The 26,079-nt window shown below is 41.9% G+C and overlaps 1 protein-coding gene across 12 annotated transcripts in view; it reads left to right on the forward strand.

Moving 5' to 3' along the window:
- Positions 1-26,079, forward strand: part of PPFIBP1 (PPFIA binding protein 1) — a 106,540-nt gene that overhangs the window by 14,218 nt on the left and 66,243 nt on the right. For 11 of the 12 annotated variants that reach the window (XM_039353420.1, XM_039353422.1, XM_039353425.1 and 8 more), the window contains exon 2: positions 17,749-17,838. The exons of the other annotated variant lie outside the window; for it this stretch is intronic. The gene's annotated coding sequence lies outside the window, so the exon portion shown is untranslated. The remainder of the gene's footprint in view (positions 1-17,748; positions 17,839-26,079) is intronic. 12 annotated transcript variants of the gene reach the window in all.

Here is a 26,079-nt window from a genome sequence, read left to right on the forward strand (position 1 = left end):
CAATAAAGCTCTGACATTCTCGGCTACACTTTGACATATATATATATATATATATATATATATATATATATATATATATATATATATATATATATATATATATGTGTTTTCTGAGGTTTTCGTGGGTATTTGTATGTAGGTCTTTGGTTGTTTGGTTTTCTCCCGCTCGAAGCACGAAGCTGAAAACACCAGCCTGAAGATGACGAATGGGACTTCGTCGAAACGTCGCCAAGACACTTCCAATTTTACGCGGGAGAAAACCTGAACAACCAAAGACCTACATATATATATATATATATATATATATACACATACACATACATACACATACATACATACATACACACACAGCCCAGGCAATTTGGCCTCCTGCTAATTAAATCAGTTGTGCCTGAACAATTCCCAACATGTAATGCTTGGTGAGCTGGTAGATTGTACTTAATTTTGGTTTCATTTCTCTGAAAGCTGAAGCAGGTTGCAATAATAGAAAATCAATTTAAACTTGAAACGGCTGCTTTCCTGGCTAAATTCCCCCCCCTCCCAGTAGCTTTTATAATAATGAGATTCCCCCAGCACAACAGCATATGAAAGTTTCTCAGTCAATATATATCTATGGGGGAAAGCGCACCAACAAAACAGAAATAAAGGCTTTGGAGTATTTCTAGCATAAAATCAGAGGCGAAACTGGAAGGAAATCTGTTTTAAGTCAAAATCACTCCAGCTTTTTTTTTGGAAAAATTATTTTTCTTTTAAAAAAAAGTTGTTTAAATTTAAAATGTATTATGGTTGCATTAAGGACCGTAAATTAAAATATTGACATGCAAAAGCATGAATTTTGGAGTGTAGGAATGGATAGGTTATCTACCTAACAAGTTTCTCCGAAGCTACCTGAATTTATTTTCCTTGCTTAACCAGTTTTTTTTTTTTCTTCTTCTTCTCTTTGCTTATGTCTATCTGTCATTCTGGCAGGTTTTCAGCTTGAGAAGCTGCAGCTCCTTTGCAAACTGTGTGGAAAAATTACGAGTTTCTAGTTTATCTGCTCATGTATATCTTAGGATAGATAGCCTGTTTAAGATGATATGGAGAAAGGACCCCAGTTTTACAAGATCTTCTTCCTCTTGATTCCTTTTTTTTTTTTTTTGGGTGTCGTTGGCTTCAGTAGTTGGACAAGCTCATCTTGTTCAACTTGATTTATTGCAATGTGTAGATAGAGTCCTGGGAATTTTCCCTGATGAAAAGGAGGAGCTGTACAAATAACTGGTCTTTTTTTTAAAAAAAAATAATGAGACTTCTTTGCTATTATGAGGTGATACTAAAAGTGAAAAATACCTCCTCTTTGTGGATTTTTTTTATGACTTTACGGTCAAAAACCTGCCTTGCCAGTCTTGATGGCCACTCAGATCCCAAATGTAGAATCTGTCCATTGTTTTTAAAGAGGGCCAGGTTTATAAAGCTTTGCGGCTGCTGATAAAAAAAAAAAAGTAAATATTTTTCTTGGGTGGTGCCTAAAGAGACCGTTGCTCATTGTTTTGGAATAACTGTTTGAAACCATGAATTGATAAACCGTTTGTGGAAAGAGACATGGGTGAGATTGTTCTCACACAGGCTCTCTAGTTTTAACCAGGATCCCCTCAACTAACCAGTTTCTCCTTTAAAAAAATAAATAAATAAAAAGCTTTTAATAGCAATTAAAAAATAAAAGTTGCTTTTATAAATAAAAGGGAGGTGTTTGCAAGAAAATAGATGCTTCTGTGCTAATACAGCCTGCCTCTTTCTGTAAGGTTAGGGCAGGATATTTTTCCTACGGGGCAGATTGCAAACCAGATTAAGCTAAATTGATTTGCGTGGCATCTTCATAGTTGAGGTAAATTTTCACTCAGATGTTCCTAGTCTGTAATTTACAGGTAGTACTCGACTTACGACCACAGCGGAGCCCCAAATTTTTGTTGCTAAGTGAGACATTTGTTAAGTGAGTTTTCCGCCATTTTACGACTTTTCTTGCCAGAGTTGTTAAGTGAATCACTGCAGTTGATCAACTTAGAACAGGTAGGCCTCGATGTACAATGTTTTGTTTAGTGACTGTTTAAAGTTGCAACGACTCTAAACAAAACTGACTTAGGACCGTTTTTCACCCTTATGACCGTTGTAGCAGCCCCGTCGTCAAGTGATCAAAATTCTGACTTTTGGCAAGTGACTCACATTTATGACGGTCGCAGCATCCTGGGGGGTCACGTGATCCCCTTTTGCGACCTTCCGAGAAGCAAAGTCAATGGGGGAAGCCAGATTCACTTAACAACTGTGTCACTAACTTAACAGCTGTGGCAATTCCCTTAAGAACTGTGGCAAGAAAGGTTGTAAAATGGGGCATAACTCACTTGACAAATATCTCTCTTAGCAACATAAATTTTGGGCTCAACTGTGATCGTAAATCGAGGACTAGCTATCCTAGGAGCCATGAGTTGGAATTAAAACTGGATTTGGTGAGTCTAATCATGATGCATTTGGTTGTTTAGCATGTGATCTTTCAGAGATTATGGAGTGAAACCCAACATTTTCACTTCTTTATCCATGCATCGGTTCCTCAACCCAATTGATTTGGAGAACATCTTCTTCTCCTTCTCCTCCTCCTCCTCCTCCTCCTCCTCCTCCTCCTCCTCCTCCTCCTCCTCCTCCTCCTCCTCCTTCTTCTTCTTCTTCTTCTTCCTCTTCCTCTTCCTCTTCTCCTCCTCCTCCTCCTTCCTCCTCCTCCTCTTCCTTCTTCTTTTTCTCCTCCTCCTTCTCCTCCTCTCCTCCTTTTCTTCTTCTTCTTCTTCTTCTTCTTCTTCTTCTTCTTCTTCTTCTTCTTCTTCTTCTTCTTCTTCTTCTTCTTCTTCTTCTTCTTCTTCTTCTTCTTCCTCTTCCTCCTCCTCCTTCTTCCTCCTCCTCTTCCTTCTTCTTCTCCTCCTCCTCCTCCTCCTCTTCTTCTTCTTCTTCTTCTTCTTCTTCCTCCTCCTCCTCCTCTTCCTCCCCTCCTCCCTCCTTCTTCTCCTCCTCCTCCTCCTCCTTTTTCTTCTTCTCCTCCTCCTCCCCCTCTGCCTCCTCCTCCTTTTTCTTCTTCTCCTTCTCCTCCCCCTCCGCCTCCTCCTTCTTTTTCTTCTTCTCCTCCTTCTCCCCCTCCGCCTCTTCCTTCCCCTTCCTCTTCCCATTGCTTTTGGTGTCCAGGGAGATACAAAGTTTTGGTTCTTGCACTTCTGTCAACCTCAACCATTGTTATTTGATGCTGTTGTATGTCTTTGATGTTGTCTCTCCACCTTCTTCTGGGTCTTTCTTGCATTCTTTGGCTTCCTCTCTTTGTATATGCCTTGTATGGTATAGAATCCCAAGACTTTAGTTTCTATAAATATAAGCAGAATTGCTGTATATGTGTAAATGTTCTGTTTGGAAAAAAAAATGGAATTCAGGTTTTTAGCACGGTTGGATTCCCTTTGACTGAGTGATAGGCGGGACTCGTGATCGAAAAGACAGTGAACCAACATTGTAGAAGGCACCCAGATTCAAAGGGGTGTCCCAAAGATCCTTTTATTTTAAAGGCAACTGGATGTTCTGATTTTTCTTTAAGACATTTTGCTTCTCATCCAGGAAGCTTCCTCAGTTCTAACTTTACTTGGATGCAAAACATCTTAAAGAAAAATCAGAAAGTCCAGTTACCTTTAAAATAAAAGCAACTTTGGGACAACCATGATGACTGAGAACCTCCATAAGACATTCAAATGGGTGCACAGTACAGGACAAGATTGCCTAGTACGGACAATTTTTTTTTTTCAGAAAAATGTGTTGATTATTCATGGAACTTGATTACTCATCTTCATTAAGGAATTATCACTGAGCAACTTAACAGGTTCCCTGCGGCATTTTTAAAACTGAAGTCAAACAATGGGACTTTGTTTTGGAAAAGCAGGTCTAAAATAGAATACATTATAAGCTTTCTACAGCTTGCCTCAAAACTGCCATGCTTGGTACCTTAACTCAGAGGTTTTCAGACTTGGCCCTTTTATGACTCGTGGACTTCAACTCCCAGAATTCCTCAGCCAGCATGGCTCAGCTTGGAAACCTCTCCCTTTCCCCTCAGCATGGCTGGCTCAGGAATTCTGGGAGTTGAAGTCCACAAGTAATAAAAGGGCCAAGTTTGAAGACCCTTGCCTTAACTACTTGAAGGGAAGACTACTTAAAATTTAAAATGACCCCCATCCCCAAGGAAAAATAAGAATTATTGTAAACATAGGCAAAATCTTCCACACAAATAGTCCTTGACTTACAACAGTTCATTTAGCGACTGATTGAAGTTACAACAGCACTGAAAAAAGTGACTTATAGCTGTTTTTCACAGTTACGGCCTTTGTAGCATCCCCATGGTCACGTGATCCAAATTCAGATGCTCAGCAGCTGACTCACATTTATGACGGTCACAGTGTCCTAGGGTCACGTGATCCCCTTTTCTGATCTTTTGACAAGCAAAGTCAGTGGCGAAGCCAGATTCTCTTAACAATGGTGTTACTAACATAACAACTGCAGTGATTTACTTAACAATTGTGGCAAGGAAGATCATAAAATGGGGCAAAATTCACTTAACAATGGTCTCCCTTAGCAACAGAAATTGCTAAGGGCTCAGTTGTGCTTGTAAATCAACTACCTGTATGATAAACATAGAGAAAACCTTCCATAAGGTCACATTTGTCAACAGAAAGTTGCCATCTCCAGCTAAAATCCATTCCTGAATTCATCTATTTCCCCATCAAGTGTGCACCCACCTACCTACCTACCTACCTACCTACCTACCTACCTACCTACCTATCTATCTATCTATCTATCTATCTGGGCATATATGTATATGAGTCTATATACTGGTCAGACAGCATTCCTTGAGAAAAAAAACAAGGCCAGAAAAAATGTAAATTAATAAGTACTGATTAAAATTAATTACCTGTAAAATCAGACAACATTTTAATGCTTTTTTTATTTATGGGATTTGTATCTTCTATAATTGAACAACTCTCAGCAATTTCCAAGCTATATGCTACAAGTACTCCTTGTTTAGCAACCGCTTGTGTAGGCACTACAGAAAGAATTAAATTTTACTAGGTAAGCAGGTCCTGTGAGGAATAATTGTTCTTCAGGGAAGTCTTCCAAACAAAATTTGTGTGTAGCAGTTCATGTCTGCGATTGTGTGCCCCTTTCCTTTCCTTTCCTTTCCTTTCCTTTCCTTTCCTTTCCTTTTTCCTTTCCTCCCCCTCCTTTCCTTTCCTTTCCTTCATCTATCTTCCTTCCCTTCCCTTCCTTTCTCTTCTTCTATCTTCCTTTCCTTTCCTCCCCCTTCCCCTCCTTTCCTTTCCTTTCCTTTCCTTTCCTTTCCTTTCCTTTCCTTTCCTTTCCTTTCCTTTCCTTTCCTTTCCTCCCCCTCCCCTCCCCTCCCCTCCCCTTCCTTTCCTTTCCTTTCCTTTCCTTTCCTTCATCTTCCTTCCCTTCCATTCCTTTCTCTTCTTCTATCTTCCTTTCCTTTCCTCCCCCTTCCCCTCCTTTCCTTTCCTTTCCTTTCCTTTCCTTTCCTTTCCTTTCCTTTCCTTTCCTTTCCTTTCCTTTCCTTTCCTCCCCCTCCCCTCCCCTCCCCTCCCCTTCCTTTCCTTTCCTTTCCTTTCCTTTCCTTCATCTTCCTTCCCTTCCATTCCTTTCTCTTCTTCTATCTTCCTTTCCTTTCCTCCCCCTTCCCCTCCTTTCCTTTCCTTTCCTTTCCTTTCCTTTCCTTTCCTTTCCTTTCCTTTCCTTTCCTTTCCTTTCCTTTCCTCCCCCTCCCCTCCCCTCCCCTCCCCTTCCTTTCCTTTCCTTTCCTTTCCTTTCCTTCATCTTCCTTCCCTTCCATTCCTTTCTCTTCTTCTATCTTCCTTTCCTTTCCTTTCCTCATTCCTTCCCCTCCCCCTCCTTTCCTTTCCTTTCCTCCCCTCCCCCTTCCCCTCCCCCTCCTTTCCTTTCCTCCCCCTCCCCCTCCTTTCCTTTCCTTCATCTATCTTCCTTCCCTTCCCTTCCTTTCTCTTCTATCTTCCTTTCCTTTCCTTTCCTTTCCTTCCCTTTCCATGCAGCTAGTCCTTACTTAAGAACTTCAGGGGAGTCTGGAAGTTCCATCCTAACTCATTGCAGTTGTTAAGCAGGTCACCACGTGACCTGACTCGATTTTAGGATTGTTTTACAATGGTTTTAAATTAAACCACCGTGCTTGTTAAGCCAGTCAAGTGCTTGTTAAGTGAATCCATAGAGTGTCTCCAGATCTTGTGCCCACGCACAGTCTACTCTATTCAACAATTTCCATACTTCACAGCTTTCGGTGGTGTAAACACACAGTGCTGGTCTGATTTGAGAACTCTGCAGTTTGATGGAGTTCTTGCACCTTTCCTTTGATTTTATTTTATTTAAATAATGCATCGGATCACTGAGTAAAAATTACATTGTATTTACGACAGTTCGTTTAGTCCAGGGATAGGCAACCTTGGCTCTTTTATGACTCGTGGACTTCAACTCCCAGAATTTCTGAGCCAGCATGGGGGAACTATGGCTCCTTCATGACTGACGGACTTCAACTCCCAGAATTCCTGAGCCAGCATGGCTCAGCTTGGAACCTCTCTCTTTCCCCTCAGCGTGGCTGGCTCAGGAATTCTGGGAGTCGAAGTCCACGAGTCATAAAAGAGCCAAGGTTGTCTACCCTTGGTTTAGTGACTGTTCAAAGTGACAACGGCACTGAAAAAGGGGACTTACGACCGTTTTTCACACTTAAGACCGTTGCTGCATCCCCATGGTCATGTGATCCATATTCAGACACTTGGTAACTGACTCGTAGTTATGACGGTTGCAGTGTCCCAGGGCCATCTGAACCCCTTTTGCAACCTTCTGACAAGCAAAGTCAATGGGGAAGCCAGATTCACTTAACAACCAAGTTACTAATTTAATCACTGTAGTGATTCACTTAACAAATGGGACAAAAAAGTCATAATTCACTTAGTGAATGTCTCGCTTAGCAACGGAAATGGGAGGCTCCATTGTAAGGACTACTTGTATATTCTCTTTCCAGTCTGGAGTGAAAGGTAATTGAGCGCAGTTTGTTGTAGATTGAAGTTTTTTTGGAACGAAATTGTTTCCCGTAAGCACGTGGGCTCTCTCTCTCGCTGGCTGAACTGCCTTGTTCATAAAATTTCCCAAGGGAGACTCTCAATAATATACACAAAACCCCTCCTTATCCCCAGCATTTGATGTTCTGCAGTCACTAATTTCGACATAGAAAAGAACCTCTTTGTTGCCACCACCTAATCTCTTGAATCTGCCCTTGGCTTGCGAACGGTGGTTTGGGATTTATATCTTTGGTTTCAAATTTCAAGAGCAGCCCTGTTTTATTTCAAGCCTCAGATTTTGCTGCCGAGTCCAAATTGGCTTTTAAACTGGGTTCCAAGAGCAGATTTTGGAAATGACTAATCATCCTGGTTTGGAACGAGGAACCCTTAGGAAAGTTATCTTTGTGGTTTGTCTAGACGGCCCAGTGCTGATGGCCCAGTGTTGATGTCGGGCTGTATTTCCTAGCTGTGTTGACAGAGAATTTGGGGAGGTTTAGCTCAGCACATTGGTGGATTGAATGCCTTCCAAGGGTTTATCAGAGTTTGTAATTATATTTTGATTGCTTTATGCTCGCAAAAATGGTGTGTTTGCCAGTAAATTCCCTGGAACCTCTGTTTCGCTTCTCAGTGGGTCAGAATTTTGGCATAAGGCCGCCCTCATCTCAAGAAGAGATAATGCAGTCCTAGATTGCATCAGCAGATGGATAGTTTCAAGATCATGAGAAGTGATAGTGCCATTTTATACTGCACCGTTGGGACCATATTTGGAAAACTGTGTCCAATTATAGAATAGAATAACAGAGTTGGATGGGACCGTGGAGGTCTTCTAGTCCAACCCCCTGCTCAGGCAGGAAACCCTATACCATTTCAGACAAATGATTGTCCAATCTTTTTTTTTTTTTTAAAAAAAACCTCCAGTATTGGAGCACCCACAACTTCTGGAGGCAAGCTGTTCCACTGGATAATTGTTCTAATTGTCAGGAAGTTTTTTCTTAGTTCTAGGTTGGTTCTCTCCTTGGTTAGTTTCCATTCATTGCTTCTTGTCCTGCCTTCAGCTGCTTTTGACTCCCTCTTCTTTCTGGCAGCCCCTGAAATATTGGAAGACTGCTATCATGTCACCCCTCGTCCTTATCTTCATTAGATTAGGATCTCCTTCCAACTCTATTATTCTATGTTTGATGTTCTACAACAGGGATCTTCAAACTTGGCTCTTTTATGACTTGTGGACCAACTCCCAGAATTCCTCAGCCAGCGTGCCTGGCTGAGGAATTCTGGGAGTTGAATTCCACAAGTCATAAAAGGGCCAAGTTTGAAGACCCCTGTTCTAAAACTAGTTCTAGCTGCTCATTACTTCTTCCAGTCAAATAAGAAGACTCATGTTGTGTTACAGGAGAAGACCTTCTGTTAGGTTAGAAGTTGTTATCTTTTGGTCTTCTAATTTAATCATATAAGATGAAGTTTATAAGTCTAGAGTAGGCTGATTCTTAGCACCCAAGAAAAATGTGTATTTCACCTCATTCTCACCCAAACCTCTCAGAATGGACTACAAGCTACTTTGGACTCTTGAAATCTAGCCAACAAAGTCTATCACACCTTAGGTTCCTGCCTACACTTGTGGCTGCAGTGCTCTGTCCCTGTTGCAGCACATTTTGGATCCATCAGGCAATGTTTTATTTATTTCAGATACTGACCATATATACTTGTGTGTATATCTGTGTAGGTAGATATAGATAGATATAGATCTACATGCACACATATTTGCACATATAACCATAGCCCTGATGCTCATTAATCCAAGAAAGTCTTGTGCATTTGGCCTTTACAAACTTCTGTGTTAAGATACTGAGTTAAAAATAGGTGTGAGTGTTTGTATGACAAAATAGCCCCTTTCCCAAATGTGCTTTTTCAGCCATAACCTGGATGACTGAGAATCTCCATAGACATTTAGCTTTTTTCCAGAAATTGGGAAGATTTTCTTGTTGCCATTCACACTATTTATTGTTTTTAGTCTTCTTTGTTGATTTCAATTTTGGCTACAAGTTTCTCCAGTCTTTGCTTGAATATGTAACCAAGCAAAGAAATAAACATTATAAAACCCTACAGCTCCTTCCCCCCCCCCCAGTAATTCTGATCTATGGAAGAACATCTCATCTTGTTAGGATTTGGGAGATTAAACGAAGTCTTCGTTAAGAAGAAAATCTGGAATTGCAACAGGCAACCCTTTCAAGATCTTATGCAAAGCGGCATCAAAGATCAGCTGGGATTTTTTTTTAGGAAGCAGCTTTGCTTCCATCAGTCATAATCCAATCAGTTTGGATTAGATGTTATAATTTCAAAAAAGGTGGGTGATTCAACAATGTCTTAATGCACATAGTGGAAAGATAGACTAATTCCCCACAACGGAAGAATGGATGTAAAGGTGATGGTGGAGATGGCAAAATTAATTAAAGAGAAGAAAGTGAAGTAGCATTGTTTCTACTTGGAATCCGCTTCTGGACTTTTTGCTGGAAACTGGAAAAAAAATCCTCTGATTTTAGGTTCCGATGATTAGAATGATTATCCTTCCTTCCTTCCTTCCTTCCTTCCTTCCTTCCTTCCTTCCTTCCTTCCTTCCTTCCTTCCTTCTTTTTCTTCCTCCCTCCCTTTCCCTTCCTCCCCTCCTCCCTCCCTCTTCCTTCCTTCCTTCCTTCCTTCCTCCCTCTTTCTTTCTTTCTTTCTCTTTCTTTCTTTCTTTCTTTCTTTCTTTCTTTCTTTCTTTCTTTCTTTCTTTCTCTCTTTCTTTCTTTCTTTCCCTCCTTCCTTCCTTCCTTCCTCCCTCTTAATTTTTCAGCTTTTGTTTCTTTTTGTATTTTTTTATCATATAATAAACTTCAATAAAATGTTTTTTTTTTAAAGGATTGCATATTACAATTTCACATCAGGTGGGCGATTCAACGGGGCCTGCCCCTTTTGACATTATGGGAAACTTTCCTTAAGGTAGATTATTCCATGTGATGCAGCTTTTGATGAATGCCTCTGATGGAAGGTTGACTGTGCATCCATCTTATGCCATGCTATGTTGTCACAGAAATAGGCGGTTCTCGTCTTACGATGGGTTGTTTAGCAACCATTTGAAGTTCCGACTGACCTCCGAAGGGCTACTTATGACCTGGTTCCAAAGTTCTGACAGCCCTCCCTGCTCTCATGTGACCACGTGTCAGGTGCTCAACAACTGGGCTGAATTTACAGCTGTTTGCAGCATCCCACGGTCACATGGCTGCATTTACAGTTATATTTTTTTTTTGCAAAAACCTTGTATTACTTTTCAGTTTTCAGCAAAAAAAAAAAAAAGCCCCTAGCAAACAATGGGTTCGCTTTATGACTGCGGTATACACTTAAATGACTACCACAAAAAAGGTTGTAAAATTGGGTGACCCTCTTCATGATCATCATGATGTATGACAGTAGTGGACAGGCTCCATTATGGTTACAAGTCAAGGACTACCTGTATATTACAGCTTCCATTTCTTAACTAGTACCCTTCGCTCTGACTGAAACAAAATTTATGGAGGTTCGCATCTTGCTTGAGTACTGACCTTTGACTGTAGGATCCATTTTTATGACCAAACACAGTGATGGCGAACCTTTTAGAGACCAAGTGCCCAAAAACTGGCCCCGCCCCGCTCCACCCCCTGCCCCGCCCCCGTTCCGCCCCCACCCCATCCTGCCTGCCCGCAGGGCCACTCACCGCCTCCAGGGCTGCCGCAGATCGCCCAGGCAACTGAGCAGCGCCATGGCGGCCATGTCTCTGCCCGTGCCCTGCAGCATCAACTGTGCACAATGGGGCGTGAGGGCAGAACCTTGTCCACGCCGCCTGGCTGCCATGTCCTTGGCGACTCTCCTCCAGGGGGGCTGCTGGTGAGGGGGTTGTAGGGGGAGGCAAGGCTGGGGCAACGGTACGTGTGCCCACAGAGAGGGCTCCAAGTGCCGCCTCTGGCACGTGTGCCATAGGTTCGCCACCACTGACCTAACACTTTGTTACCACTTGGACTTCGGAGTTATTTAAGCAGCTCTTATTCATTGACTATCCCAAAGGTGTTTTTTTCATGAGGCAACTGGACTTTCTTGTTTTTCTTTGAAGACGTTTCGCTTCTCATCCCAGAAGCTTCTTCAGCTCTGAGTGGATGGTGGGGGATGGATGAGAAGCTTCTGGGATGAGAAGCGAAATGTCTTCAAAGAAGAGCTGAAGAAGCTTCTTGGATGAGAAGTGAAATATCTTCAAAGAAGAGCTAAAGCTTCTTGGATGAGAAGCAAAACGTCTTCAAAGAAGAGCTGAAGAAGCTTCTGGGATGAGAAGTGAAATGTCTTCAAAGAAAAAGAAGAAAGTCCAGTTGCCTCTTGAAAAAAGCACCTTTGGGACAACCATGACCTGGATTGACTGAGAACCTCCATAGACATTTAGCAATTCATTGACTAATTTTTTTTCTTGGCTTGTGCCTGTTGATTTCCATTCTTTTGCTTTTATGCTTTTGCTGGCAAAGTAGCTACACTACCACGTTGTTAGTCACTTAGTTCCTTAGTCACTGCCTCTGATTAACAACATGCCCTAAAACCACAGCTCGAGGGTGGCTGTCTTTGAGGTTTATCTAATCAATAGACTGAGTATATTCCTTCTAGGAGCAAAAAAATGTTGAATAGTTGCTTCTGATTCAGAACTGAATCAGTCAGCATTAGGTTGTTAAGAAGCTGTTCAAAGCAACATCTTCCTGCCAACGTGTAATAAATCGTTCTTGTATTACAGTATTTTAGATCTGGGAATGAAAATATTGGTAGATCTTATGCTGAACGCAGAGTCGAAGCCTCAATTTCAATTAGTGTGTGATTCTGAATACAATTTTCTTCCAAAAACCAATTCAGCATTTCAGGATCAGCCTGTTGAAGGAAAAGTCTTCATCATGGTTCAGTCCAAGCCGGGAACAAACAACATAGCGACTGCTTTAGAAAGAAGGTTGCAGTTTATTGAAGAGGAGAGCCAGACAGAAAGATGGCTCTGGAAGAAAAGAGAGCGAGCACATGTAGGGAGTGGGTTTTTATACCCTCTGGGGCTCTTGAGGTTGTTTCCAGTTCCTGTTTGAGGCTTTGTATTTCCTGTGTCGTGTAGTTTTGACATGAATCTCAGTGTGCACCTTTGGCATCTGTGGCTTAATCCTGTTATGTCCTGTCTTAGAGTTTGGGTGGGGTATGTAGATTTTAGGTGTCTTTGTCTTCTTAATCTTCTAGCTTCAACCTTCCTGAATGCTTTATATCTGCATTTCTACAGAGCTGGTTTCTGCTTGGGGGAGGCAGACTTGGGGCTATTAAGAAAAACTGGGCATGCTTTTCTGCCTCTTTAAGAACCTTTGAGGAAATATATTTTTCCGCCCTTTTAATATTTCCTTCTCTGGGGGGCTGACTTCCCACAGTTGTATGGATTATCTGTGCCACGCTGGGCTCTTTTTAAGGAATCTATAAGGCTTAAATTGTTAAATAGGTAACTTTTTCACCAAATGCTGTTGCCCTTAGTCCTTTTTAGGGAACCCGTAACTTGCTTTGTATATAAAAGTCGATGCCAACCTAAAAAAATTGCTTAAGTCTAATTTTGTAGAAATGGTGTTGAGTTTGTGCACAGCTGGGTGCATCAGCTACTGAAGTGCAAGTTTGTTTTTTTTTTTAAAGTGTTTAAACAGTATTACTTATCACACTTAACTTGCTATATTCTATTTGGAGATTATTATTTTTTTAATTACTTGGCAAGCAGCGTTCATTGCTGCTGATTGGTTTTTTTAGGCCCTATGAACACTATTTAAAATTAAATCTGACACTTCCTGGAATAGCTTATTGGATGTGTTGGACTATTTAATTGCTACTTGGTGATCGATAACGGGAGTGTATTTTAGCACATATAATGAATATCTGGTTGGGGAGGCTATGTTGAAGGATTTCAAGCAGGAGCTGAATTTTTGGTGGTTTATATCAGTGGTTCTCAACCTGTGGGTCGGGACCCCATTTGGGGTTGAACGACCATTTCACGGGGTTCACCAAACAATGCAGTCCGCCATTTTTTCCCCCTTTTCCTTAGCTGTGCTACTCCCTTTTATTCTATTGGCTTTTGAAAGCCAATAGAATAGACTCTCTTGAATAGAGTCTAATTCTATTGGCTTTCAAAAGCCAATAGGAATTGTCCAGGCTGTCTCTGCCATGCTGAGCCCACCAAAAGTCCCATTCTGCAAACGGTGCTGCACCAGTTGAGTAGTCCTCGACTTACGACCAGTTGAGTAGTCCTTGACTTACGACCGGTTGGGGGTCGCGGCATTAAAAAGGTTGAGAACCACTGGTTTATATTCAGGAAGAGATCAAGGTCTGATCTCCAGTTTGTAAGCAAAGACAGAGATTCCAAATGTTCCTGCAGAAAAGCAAAATCTGGGGTTGAGTTTTTGTGTTCAAAGAAGGAACAATTTGACCAACCACTGGGATAGTAATCAGATGTTCAAGACAAAAAAAAAAAGAGAGAGAGACTTCCAACTTGTCATTTCGTATTTTTAGCACTGGCAAGGAATATTGTTATCAAGTCCTGTGTCTCGCTACAAAATCCTGCATCTCCTGAGAACATCAGAAATGAAAAAAGAGTGATCAGACAGATGAAATGATTTTAGTTCCAAAGGTGCTTTTTAAAGAGAACTGGACTTTCTCAGTTTTTCCTTGAAGATGTTTCCCTTCTCACCCAAGAAGCTTTTTCGGTTCTCAGTCAGAGCTGAAGAATCTTCTTGGATGAGAAGCGAAATGTTTTCATGGGAAAACCGAGACAGTCCAGTTGCCTCTTGAAAAAACACCTTTGGGACAACCATGACCTGGATAACTGAGAATCTCCATAGAAAGAATTTTAGTTTCTAGAGCCAGGGGTAGGCAACCTTGGCTGTTTTATGACTCGTGGACTTCAATTCCCAGAATTCCTGAGCCAGCATGGCTCAGCTTGGAAACCTCTCCCTTTCCCCTCAGCGTGGCTGGCTCAGGAATTCTGGGAGTTGAAGTCCACGAGTCATAAAAAAGCCAGGGTTGCCTACTTCTGGCCTAGGCCTAGGCTGCTTTCTGACTCGTGGACTTCAACTCCCAGAATTCCTGAGCCAGCATGGCTCAGCTTGGAAACCTCTCCCTTTCCCCTCAGCATGGCTGGCTCAGGAATTCTGGGAGTTGAAGTCCACGAGTCATAAAAAAGCCAGGGTTGCCTACTTTCTGGCCTGCCTAGGCCGCTTTCTGACTCGTGGACTTCAACTCCCGAATTCCTGAGCCAGCCATGCTGAGGGGAAAGGGAGAGTTTCCAAGCTGAGCCATGCTGGCTCAGGAATTCTGGGAGTTGAAGTCCCACGAGTCATAAAGCGGCCTAGGCCAGAGATAGGCAACCTTGGCTCTTTTATGACTGGTGGACTTCAACTCCCAGAATTCCTGAGCCAGCATGGCTCAGCTTGGAAACCTCTCCCTTTCCCCTCAGCGTGCCTGGCTCAGGAATTCTGGGAGTTGAAGTCCACGAGTCATAAAAGAGCCAAGGTTGCCTACCCCTGTTCTAGAGGGACAGATAGAAACCCTTAAGACTTAAGCTGGTAAAATGAATCCATATGAATCCTCTGTTCTTAAGAATGAGCTAGGGTTAAAACCGCAGAATTTAAAATTACAACGTCACAGTTATTAAGTGAATCACTGCACTCGTTCCATTGGTAACCTGGTTGTTAAGTGAACATGGCTTCTCCATTGACTTTGCTTGTCAGAAGGTCACTACAACGGTCACAGATGTGAGTCATTTGCCAAGCGTCTGAATTTTTGATCACGTGACCACGGGAATGCTGCAACGGTTGTACCTTGTAAGTGTGAAAATGGTCATCAAGTCCCTTTTTTCAGTGCCGTTGTAATTTTGAACGGTCACGAAATGAACTACAGTATTGTAAGTCGAGGAGTACCTGTTTAGAAGTATTATGGGAAATACAGGTACTTTCTTCGCAAAATAAAACAAAAGACATCGAAGACTGACTTTTGAGGCAAATGGAGACTGAATAAATTTAGAGCGACGACTATGTTTTCTTGCCGTTTGCAATGTCTGTACAGGAGCTTCTAAATTCCACCGTCCTTGAGAAAAGACATTTGGCTTTTTGTGGTCTGCCTCCTGGGAACCAGTTATTTGCCAATTATGTGCTTTTCTAAAAAACTGTGATTTAGAAGGCAGCGTTTAAACCCCATAATCATGTACTGTGTCAAGGTGCACAAAAATAAAGTATCAGCTTAGGCTAGGGTTACGGAAGTAGGTTCGACTGGAGAGATCTGAATTTCATCAAGGGGAAATAAACTCCAGGCAACAAATATATTGTGCTTAAAGAAATGGCATTTTTTTGGTTTTGGGTTGTTGTTGGGTTTTTTTTGGTTTTTAGTTGCTGTGATTTTATTTTATTTTTATACTGGCGAGCAGCATTGAAACTCCTTCAAGTGTGAATTATTCTTACAGAACTGGGTTTTGGAGAGGTGGAAGTAGAAAAGGAATATTTTATGTTGTATATGATAACCCTTTGTGTTGCATATGATAATTAGAAAAGGAATAGAATAGAATATAGACTAGATTAGACTAGACTAGACTAGATTAGACTAGACTAGATTAGACTAGACTAGACTAGACTAGACTAGACTAGAATAGAATAGAATAGAATAGAATAGAATAACAGAGTTGGAAGGGAGCTTGGAGGTCATCTAGTCCAACCCCCTGCTCAGGCAGGAAACCCTATACCATTTCAGACAAATGATTGTCCAACCTCTTCTTCAAAACTTCCAATGTTGAAGTATTGACAGGTTCTGGAGGCAGGTTGTTCCACTGGTTAATTGTTCTAACTGTCAGGAAGTTTCTCCTTAGTTCTAGGTTGCTTCTCTCCTTGATTAGTTTCCATCCGTTGCTTCCTGTCCTGCCTTCAGCTGCTTTGGAGAATAGCTTGACTCCCTCTTCTTTGGGGCAGCCCCTGAGATACTGCTACCATGTGCCCCCCTCATCCTTCTCTTCATTAAACTAGACATGCCGAATTCCAGCAACCGTTCCTTATATGCTTTGGCCTCCAGTCCCCTGATCAATAATTAATATTGTATATATGATAACTGCAGCAAGATTACTGTTGCACAAAAATTTGGGAAAACAATGATATACCGGTAGTCCTCGATTTACAGCAGTTCATTGAGGGACTGTTCGAAGTTACAACAGCGCTGAAAAAAGTGATTTATGACCGTTTTTCACACTTACGACTGAGGGTTCCAGCAACCCCACGGTCACATGATCTACATTCAGGTGTTTGACAACTGACTCATGTTTATGACGGTTGCAGTGTCATGTGATCCCCTTTTGTGACCTCCCGACAAGCAGCCAGGTTCACTTAACAACCGTGTGACTAATTTAACAACTTGCACGCGATCCTGTTAACAAATACGGCAAGAAAAGTTGTAAAATCGGGCAACACTCACTTAACAAATTTCTCACTTGGCAACATAAATTCTGGGCTCCATTGTGGTCATAAGTGGAGGACCAGCTTCATAGACAGTCCGCGATTTATGACTATAATTGGGAAGAGAAATTCCGTTGTTAAACAAGGCGGCTATTAAGAGAATGGGTCCTGGTTTTATGAGATTTTTTTCCCAGTGCTTGTTAATAGAATCACGGCAGTTGTTAAGCAAATCATGTGGTCATTAAACGAATCCAGCTTCCCCCATTGACTTTGCTTGTCGATACTTGCCTGGAAAGGTCGTAAATGGTGATCCCGTAACCCTGGGGCGTTTGTTGTTGTTAGTTGCAAAGTCGTGTCCGACCCATTGTGACCCCATGGACAACGTTCCTCCAGGTATCGTGTCCTCTACCATCTTCTGGAGTCCACTTAAGCTCACACCTACTGCTTCAGTGACTCCATCCAGCCACCTCCTTCTCTGTCGTCCCCTTCTTCTATTGCCCTCCATCTTTCCCAGCATTAGGCTCTTCTCTAGTGAGTCCTTCCTTCTCATTAGGTGGCCAAAGTACTTGAGTTTCAACGTCAGGATCTGGCCTTCTAAAGAGCAGTCGGGGTTGATCTCTTCTAGGTTTGAACGCCTTGCAGTCCAAGGGACTCGCAGGAGTCTTCTCCAGCATCATAGTTCAAAGGCCTCAATTCTTTGGCGCTCAGCCTTTCTTATGGTCCAACTTTCACAGCCATACATTGCAACTGGAAAGACCACGGCCTTGACTATACGCACTTTTGTTGGCAGGGTGATGTCTCTGCTTTTTAGTATGCTGTCTAGATTTGCCATAGCTTTCCTCCCCAGAAGCAAGTGTCTTTTAATTTCTTGGCTGCAGTCCCCATCTGCCGTGATCTTGGAGCCCAGGAAGATAAAATCTGTCACTACCTCCATTTCTTTCCCATCTATTTGCCAGGAATTGAGAGGGCCAGATGCCATGATTTTGGTTTTACAACTGTTGTAAATACATCCTGGTTGCCAAACATCTTAATTTTGATCACGTAACTGTGGGGATGCTGTCACAATTATAAATGCGAGGATCGACTTAAACGTCTCTTTTGGCCTGAGTTGAATTGTCTTCTTCTCCCATTCCCAGTGATCTTCTGTTTGTATGGATGAAGTTACCTTGAACAACTGAACAGATAAAGAAGCTTGAAGTCTATCAACATCTGCCTGCTCTTCCCCTGTGAGTAGTCTGTTCTCTTCCCACTCCTTGCCTTTTCGTTGGGGTTCATAATTTGTTATTATTTTGTAAGCCATACCTGAACAGGCATTATAAATTGATCCGTGTGCAGGTATTCCTTGACTTACAGCAATCTATTTAGTGACTGTTCACTGGAAAGAGTGACTGAGGACCATTTTTCAGCCTTACGACCGCTGCAGAATCCCCAGAGTCATGTGATCAAAATTTGGATGCTTGGCGACTGACTCATATTTATGACGGTTGCAGCGTCTCAGAGTCATGTGATTCCCTTTTGTGACCTAACGAAGAAACTCTCTCCAGGACATGGTACATAAGCATTGCTTGAGTAGGGTCTGCGGGATTGTCGGGATGCTACCCATCCTCTCCACCACCTGTTTTCCTTGTTCCCTTCTGGGAGGAGGGGACTCCGTGGTATCCAAAGCAGAACCTCCAGATTCAGTCACAGTTTTCCATACAGTGAAATCTCAAGCTTCCTCTTTCCGCTATGTATTCAAGATGGACAGTGATTAATATTTATATGTATATACGTGTAGGTGTGTATATATCTATATCTACATCTACATCTACGTACCTGTCTCTGTCTCTGTCTCTGTTTCTCTAACTATCTATCTATCTATCCATCCATCCATCCATCCATCCATCCATCCATCCATCCATCCATCTATCTATCTATCTATCTATCTATCTATCTATCTATCTATCTACATATATACACACACGCACATGCACACACATACACACACATATATATGTATGTATGTATGTATGTATGTATACAGCATGTGTGTGGGTAGATATATACTTTTTAGAGCAGGCAACAGAATTTCATTTTAATGTGGGACAGTGTGCTCACAATAAAAAAATGACAATAAAGTTTATGTTATGCTATCCTATGCTATCCTATGCTATGCTCTCCCATACCATCCTATCCTGTCCTACCCTATCCTACTTATATCCTATCCTACCCTACCCTACCCTACCCTGTCCCGTCCCGTCCCATCCCATCCCATCCCATCCCATCCCATCCCATCCCATCCTATCCTATCCTATCCTATCCTATCCTATCCTATCCTATCCTATCCTATCCTATGTTATTTATCTTATCTTGTGACCATTAAAAGTTACAACGGCACTGAAAAAAGTGTGTTTAGTCTTTTCACACTTATGACTCTTGCAGCATTCCCCATGGTCATGCGATCAGAATTGGGACGCTTGGCAATTGACTCCGATTTATGACGGTCGTAGTGTCCCGGGGTCACGTGATCCCCTTTTGTGACCTTCTGGCAAGCAAACTCAATGGAGAAGCCAGATTCACTTTTACAACCCTGTTACTAACTTAACAACTGCAATGATGCACTTAACAAGTGTGCCCAGGAAGGTCATAAAATGGGGCAAAACTCACTTAACAGCGGTCTCACTTAGCAACAGAAATGTTGGGCTCAATTGTGGTCGTAAGTTGAGGTCTGCCTGTATTTGACTTTTGGTGAGGATTTAGTTTCTAGAAAGATGTCTCCTTTGATTGATGAGTAAAAGATAGGGGGTCTTTATCAGAAAAGACCATATGTAACTTGCACGTTGTGTATAACAACATTACATATTTTTTTAGTAAGGGTGAACGCTTTGAAAATAACTTGAAGAAAGTGTTTTGGGCGCTCACCCAAGTCCAGCTTCTCTCTAGTATTTTATGATTTTCCAGATTTTTTTCCACAAGCTAGAAATAAGCTACAGATGCTTTAAGAGTTACGCTGAATTTAATGAGTAGACTTCTTAAAGATCAAGAGAGCCAGATGTTTTTATAATGCCTAGCCCTAGAGGTTGTTGAAAACTATGGTGTTCTGTAGTTCCAACTGAACGAATTCCACACTGTAAAAAATGAAAAAAAAAATGGTGGTGTTTTTTTTTTTATGGTGTTTCGGAAGGTATAAAAGGTATAAGAAGTTCAGATGGTCACCTTCAGGAAATTATGTTCTGTGCTGATACAAAACGAAATGGAAAAAGGAACATATCCAGAACAAGGAATGCAGACAAACAGGAGAAATTTGCCTTGTGCAATCCATAGAAAATCTAATAAATAGATCAGCTGTTCCAAGGATAATTGTACGTTCCATCCGGGCTTACTCATAAGCAATAGGATTGTAGTATTTTGCTGGGACTGTGTCATCGTAAGATTTTTATTGTTGAATAGAAAAGTTGAATAGCCGTGAAGAGAGTGATTTTGCTTTTCTTGCGGTGAAGAGAAGCTGTCAAAAGAACTTAACATCCCAACTTCAGCTCTGGAGTCTTTCAGAGTTGCTAAGTCACTGGTGGTGATCTTCTCCTTCTTCTTCTCCTTCTCCTACTTCTCCTCCTTCTCCTTCTCTTTCTCCTTCTTCTTCTTCTCCTTCTCCTCCCCCCATCTCACCCCTCCCCTCCTCCACCACAATTATTTCTCCTCCTCCTTTTCCTTCTCCTCCTTCTCTTTCTTTTCCCTTCCATCCTCCTCCTCCTAGGCCAGGAGTAGGCTCTTTTATGCCTATAGTTAAGAGATAGTATAGTCAGGGGTAGGCAACTTTGGCTCTTTTATGACTGGTGGACTTCAACTCCCAGAATTCCTGAGCCAGCCACGCTGAGGGGAAAGGGAGAGGTTTCCATGCTGAGCCATGCTGGCTCAGGAATTCTGGGAGCTGAAGTCCACGAGTCATAAAAGAGCCAAGGTTGCCTACCTCTGGCCTAGGCCTAGGCCGCTTTATGACTTGTGGACTTCAACTCCCAGAATTCCTGAGCCAGCACAGCTCAGCTTGGAAACCTCTCCCTTTCCCCTCAGCATGGCTGGCTCAGGAATTCTGGGAGTTGAAGTCCACGACTCATGAAAGAGCCAAGGCCTATCCCTGCCCTAGGCCTCCTCCTTCTCCTCCTTAAAAAAGATTTTTTTTCTCGCCAAGAAAGTAATTTCCTACCTTCCTATAAATGTAAACAATTTCATAATCTCTTCACCTCCTCTTAGTTAACAAATATACAGGTCTTCCTTCCCTGGCAAATCCAATATTTAACATCATCTCCAGTCTAATTAGCAGCAAAAATATTCCTGTTCTGGAATATTGGCGTTGATCAACATAAGTCTTCCTATCTTCTGCATTTCCTTCAGGGTAGAAGGAGATCCCAATAAATCCATGATTTATGGTCTCTTCCTTCTAACCTCAGATTGTTTGGGAAGCGAATGTTCTCCTGTGGTCTGCCTGATCCTGGATGCTGTTATTAAGCCATATTGTGAATGTCGTTCTTGGAGGCTACTTAGATCAAGGGGAAATCTCAATAAAGGCAACGTTTATTGAGGCCTAAAGCTCATTCCAGCTACATAACTTTGGTCAGCATCAGGTCAATGGTTTTTTTTTTGTTTTTTTTTTAGCAATAAGCTTCAAAAGAATCAAAACCAGTGGCAAATTGCTGAGCGCTGCCCTGCGGCTCTGGATGTTGGGCCAGGAAACTGATACTAAACTTTCTTACTCAAACAAGAATTGCGATTCATGTGTGATGAAAACCATTAGGAGCTTAGCAGGGTAAAATGGCTGAACTTTGCTTTGGGATCTTTTCTTTCATGTCCTTTTGATAGAAGCCCCAAAAGGTCCTGTCTGCCCACAAGCTGAAAGTATCCTTTGCACACACTCAGAAGGTGAAATAGAGTATGTTCAAGTGCAGGCTTTGAATGCGTAATAATGGATATGAATAATAATGGGTAATTGATAGTTTCCTAAGTGTATGTGCATATCTGTTCTCCTATATTAGGACAATTCCATTCCACTCTTGGTGTATTTGGGTTACAGCTTTTATCTACAGGTTGCTAAGAAACACAAACTCTACACTATTATTTAGCTCATCTTTAATCTCAATTTCCAGTATGGGATCCATCTTTTTATCCTATTTATTCTCTTGACATCTCTTAGTTTTTTTTGTCCACTCTGAACGTAACCTACCTTCCTTCCTTCCTTCCTTCCTTCCTTCCTTCCTTCCTTCCTTCCTTCCTTCCTTCCTTCCTTCCTTCCTTCCTTCCTTCCTTTCTTTCCTCCCTCCTTTCCTTTCCTTTCCTCCCTCCCTTCCTCATCTCTCCCTTCCATTCTCTCTCTCTCCCTTACTTCCTTTCTTCTTTCCCTCTCCTCATCTCTCCCTTCCTCCTCATCTCTTCCTTCTTTCCATTCTTCTTTCCTTCCTTCCTTCCTTCCTTCCTTCCTTCCTTCCTTCCTTCCTTCCTTCCCATTTCTTCTTTCCTTTCATTCTCTCTCCTTCCTTCCCCTCATTCTCTCTCCTTCCTTCCTTCCTGCCTTCCCTCCCTCCCTCCTTTTTAACGTTTTGCCTTTCTTGTCTTCCTTCCTTCCTTCCTTCCTTCCTTCCTTCCTTCCTTCCTTCCTTCCTTCCTTCCTTCCTTCCTTCCTTTTCCTCCCTCCCTCCCTTCCTTCTCTGTTTTACCTTTTTGCCTTTCTTATCTTCTTCCCTCCTTCTCTCTTTGTGAAGGATGAAAATCTTGTTGACCTCATGGACTGAGAAATATTGATTTCTAAGTTATTACAATTTGCTCTTTCTCACTTGGGAGTTTTATTCACATCTCTCTGAAGTTACTTATTTGAGGAGCTGAAAGACGCATTGTTGTTGTTCCCTAGGGCCTATCCTTCTCGATTGTTGAGTCCCCTTGTGCATTCATTCGTTCAGTCTAAGACCGAACCTCTCAACGCGTGACACAACGAGGGGCTTTGTTCATCGGCTGGCTGTCACAACAGAGCCTGACACTGATTTGAGCAGAGAGGGGAACGACTGTCCCAAGGTCACCAGATGGCTTCCTTGCCTAAGGCAGAGCCTCAGTTTCCCCCATTTCCAGTCCATCTCCTTACGCATTCTCTGAAAATTGTGTGCTTAACCTGTCTCACAGCTAACTTTCTGTCTTATTTATCATTCCATCATTCCGTCCTCATCAGTGGAACTGATGGATACTCACCAAGATGTAGGTCAGCTCATCTGCAAGGCACCACCATGTTTAGGAAAGTCTGCACTGGTTTATGTTTTGAATTACCTGATATAATATTTTCCGACACTTATGTTAATCCTGGTAAAGAGGGAAGAAATTCAAAAACCATTAATGTACAGATTGTCCTTCATTTAGTGGCCGTTCGAAGTTATATCGGTACTTAATGACCGTTTTTCACACTTACGGCCATTGCCCCATCATCATGGTCACGTGATTTACATTCATATGTATAGGGTTTCCTGCCCGAGCAGGGGGTTGGACTAGATGACCTCCAAGGTCCCTTCCAACTTTACTACTACTACTACTATTATTATTATTATTACTTGACCACTGACTCGTATTTATGACGGTTGCCGTCATAAATTGTGTTTATTTTGGTTTGGATTGTGTTTATTTTGGTTTGGATAACAACCCAGAGCCATGTATTTGAGCTGAGTAGCAGATTTAAGTTTATTAAACAATAATCAAAAAAGTTAGGTCAGCCTTGTCTCTGCGAGTTCGTCTGCCTTATGATTTCAGATGGGTTTCATTACTAAAATGTTATTTTTTCTTTCTGTTTTCTTTTTTTTTGGGGGGGGGGAGAAAGGAGCGTGGTTGGTTTTAACCCTATGTGTGCTGCCAGAGTTGCAACTACAAGATGGTTAGCTAAATATGTTACTATAACAAATAAAGAAACAACCCACAGTATCATATAAAGGTAATCCTCCACTTACAGCAGTCTGTTTAGTGACCATTTGAGAGTTACAACAGCACTTAAAAAGTGACTTACGACCAATTTTCACTCTTACGACCATTGCAGCATCCCCAAGGTCACGTGATCAAGGTCACATGATCTGCATTCTGCCACTTACGACCATTTTTCACACTTGCGTCCCTTGCAGCATCCCGTGATCAAAATTCAGACGCTTGGCAACTGTCCCATATTTATGACGGTCGCTGTGTCCCGGGGTCACATGATCCCCTTTTGCGACCTTCTGACAAGCAAAGTCAATAGGGAAGACATATTCACTTAACAACCGTGTTCCTAACTTAACGACCGCAGTGATCCACTTAACTGTGGCGAGAAAAAACATAAAATGGAGCAAAGCTCACTTAACGAATTTCTCACTTAGCAACATCAATCCTGGGCTCCATTGTATGCTGAGGACCACCCATATTTAATGCAACTTGGGCTGTTTTGACTTTTATTCACTTAACTAAGAATGCCTCAGTATCCCCTCCTTGCAGTTGCCAATTGTCGCCACATATTCTGAGTAGGGGGTGAGTTGAAAACACAACCAGTGTAGTAATTTTAACCATGGAAACCAAGCGGAGATAATTTGAGTACTAAATATAAACATCTGATGAAAAACAATTATTCTATTTTTAATAGGAACCTTCAAGAATCTTGCCTCCAAATATACAGAATAATACAGAATAACAGAGTTGTAGGGGACCCTATACCATTTCTGACAAGTGGCTGTCCACTTGTCAGAAATTTTCTGACAGTGAGAACAATCAACCAGTGGAAAGGTTGCCTTCAGAAGTTGTGGGAGCTCCATCACTGACGGAACGTGTGCCTTTTCCTTGCTTGGGTCAGCCCCATTAATTAGGGCCATAATAAATGGTTTTATTGTGTCTCCCCCTTGTTTTAAAACAAGCTAATCCACACAGAAGACTCAGGAAATAATGAATATTGCCGTTCGGTGCATATATCACATCAATGCTTGTTTTGTTCTGCTGGATCATTCCAGAGACACTCACCCATATTTATGAGTCCTGCGTGGGTGGGACAGAACTAAGTTGAAAATAAACACAAATGGCTTTTTAATACTTCGGTTTAGTCTGGAGGGTATTTATTTTGAACTGGGGAAAAAGAGTAAATTCTGGGTGTTTTTTTTTTTTTTTTAAATCAAGTCTAGGTGAATTTTAAATAACGTTCCAGGAAGGGAAGCTGATTAATCTTAATCTTCCCTATCAGAAGTCTTCCTTTTGGTTTTCAGGACACCCATATCCCCAAATCCTGGAAGCCGTTTATCTGTCATAAATCATTATTTATCGTAATCTACTATTATTTTCTGCTTTTCACTTGATGTTAATCAACAGAAAGAAACTGAGAAGCTAGTGCAGATTCACAACAGAGGTGTTGTATTAGGGCTACCCATCACAGTACGTTAAGTTTTTAGTTTAATGAAAAAGACGTACTAGAGGTGTCATGATAGCAGTCTTCCAATATTTCAGGGGCTGCCGCAAAGAAGAGGGGGTCTAATTATTCTCCAAAACCCCTGAGGGCAGGACAAGAAACAATGGATGAGAACTTGAAAAGGAGAGAAACAAGCTAGACCTAAAGAGAAATTTCCTGGCAATCAAAACAATTAATCAGTGGAACAATCTGCCTCCAGAAGTTGTGGGTGCTCCATCACTTAAGGTTTTAAAGAAGAAATTGGACCGCCATTTGTCTGGAATGGTATAGGGCAGGGGTAGGCAACCTTGGCTCTTTTATGACTAGTGGACTTCAACTCCCAGAATTCCTGAGCCAGCCATGCTGAGGGGAAAGGGAGAGGTTTCCAAGCTGAGCCATGCTGGCTCAGGAATTCTGGGAGTTGAAGTCCACGAGTCACAAAAGAGCTAAGGTTGCCTACCCCTGGTATAGGGTTTCCTGCATGAGCACAGGGTTGGACTAGAAGACCTCCAAGGTCCCTTTCAACTCTTGTTATTCCACATTCTGGACCAGCTGAAGTTTCTACGTAGTCTTCAAGGGCAGCCCTTTGTAGGGCACACTGCAGTAGTCCAAACAGGTGATGACCAAGGCATGAGTGACTGTGAGCGAGTCCTCTGATCCAGGAAAGGACACCATTGTGTGCAAAGCCCCCCAACTCCACCCACAGCTGCAATCTAGAAGGAGCTGTGAATCTAGAAAGACCCCCAGTTGTTGCGCACCAACTCAGTCCGGTGGGATGATTGTGAAAAGGGCAAGTAACATTTTTGTGAGCAAAAAACAGCTTCAAAGATTTCCAGATGTTGTCTTCACTGTTTCTCCAGTCCCCCCCCCCAAGCAATTTTGGTCCACAAAAAGCCACATGACTAAAGAAATATTTTCAAACTCCTCTTGGGCCATAGACGTCACAGATTCCTCATTTTGAAATGATCTCTAATTAAAGTAGAGCTCTTTTTTTGAAAGGACTGTAATTTTGGTGCAAAAAGATACTTTAGCACTCCACCTTTGAATGTCAGGAGGATTTAGGTTTTTG

The sequence above is a fragment of the Crotalus tigris genome, unplaced genomic scaffold, assembly GCF_016545835.1.
Source record: "Crotalus tigris isolate CLP2741 ecotype Arizona unplaced genomic scaffold, ASM1654583v1 scf7180000018523.1292444, whole genome shotgun sequence".
Lineage (NCBI taxonomy): Eukaryota > Metazoa > Chordata > Lepidosauria > Squamata > Viperidae > Crotalus > Crotalus tigris.